General features: G+C 43.8%; 1 non-coding gene across 1 annotated transcript; it reads left to right on the plus strand.

The window, feature by feature from the left end:
• The first annotated feature begins 497 nt into the window (after positions 1-497).
• Positions 498-571, plus strand: Trnah-gug. Its single transcript has one exon. It is a non-coding gene; the product is annotated as a tRNA-His (tRNA).
• Positions 572-1007: the final 436 nt, after the last annotated feature.

The following is a 1007-nucleotide window of genomic DNA, read 5'->3' on the forward strand; positions in this document are numbered from 1 at the left end:
ATATTAAGATGTAACCATTATCTAATTGCATCTCTATGTACGTTTCGTGTGGGTGTGCGGGAATCAGCATTGTTAGTAGGGATGTGGTCGGCGGCGGGAGGTGAGCGTTCAGTACGTTGGTTGAATAGGTATTCAATTTGCTTATCAATCCCTAACATATAATTTTTGCACACGTGATAAGTCAAGTGTGAAAACAATAGTCCATGAACTCTGCGTTATTGCTAGACTGCCTTTAGGCACAAATAATTCCCCTCTTACTAACGTCAATGAGAGAATCAGGGTAGCTGCATATAGTCCATACTCCATTACTTTTAGTAATAAAATAAAACATTATTTAGTTGACGTATGCTTATACTTGGCGATGTTAATACGACTCCCCCTGGGCTCTGCGCGCGACTGCAAAGTGGTAGGTTATTAGGAGTTTGTGGTGTTTAACTATCGCAGTCTATTGTAGCAGGAACGCTCTTATAAAAGTGCTATAGGGGTAAGGCCGATTGGCCGTGATCGTATAGTGGTTATAGTACGTTGCGTTGTGGCCGCAATAATCCAGGTTCGAATCCTGGTTACGGCAACAATGTAATACGGTGTTAATCTATCGTGAATCGTAATAGTGGTACGCGTCGGTGAGGTACACCGTTGCTACAACGTCTGTCATGCACAACACATAACAACATAATACTGGTATGTACGTATTAAAGAAGAGAAAACATTTAATGAAACATATGCTTAACTAATGTATAATCCCACAAAGGGGCAGTGTCGCGTACATATGGTTGCGCGGTACATGAAACGTAACTTACGATTTAAACGGTTGATATGCTGTGTCAGCGAAACGCAGAGACGACTCACGAATTGTGTGATAGATTTTTGAGAGAGCCCCCTCACATCTCGTGCGCTCGGGTTTTTATACGTCTGTGCGGCCTATTGTCTTCTCACGGCCAATCGGTCTTACCCCGCTCGCTAACTGGCTGTCGCGTGATGGCCTGGTTCCGGTCAGTGCCTAGCGT

This window comes from Priapulus caudatus, unplaced genomic scaffold (assembly GCF_000485595.1).
Source record: "Priapulus caudatus unplaced genomic scaffold, Priapulus_caudatus-5.0.1 Scaffold888, whole genome shotgun sequence".
Taxonomy (NCBI): Eukaryota; Metazoa; Priapulida; class Priapulimorpha; order Priapulimorphida; family Priapulidae; genus Priapulus; species Priapulus caudatus.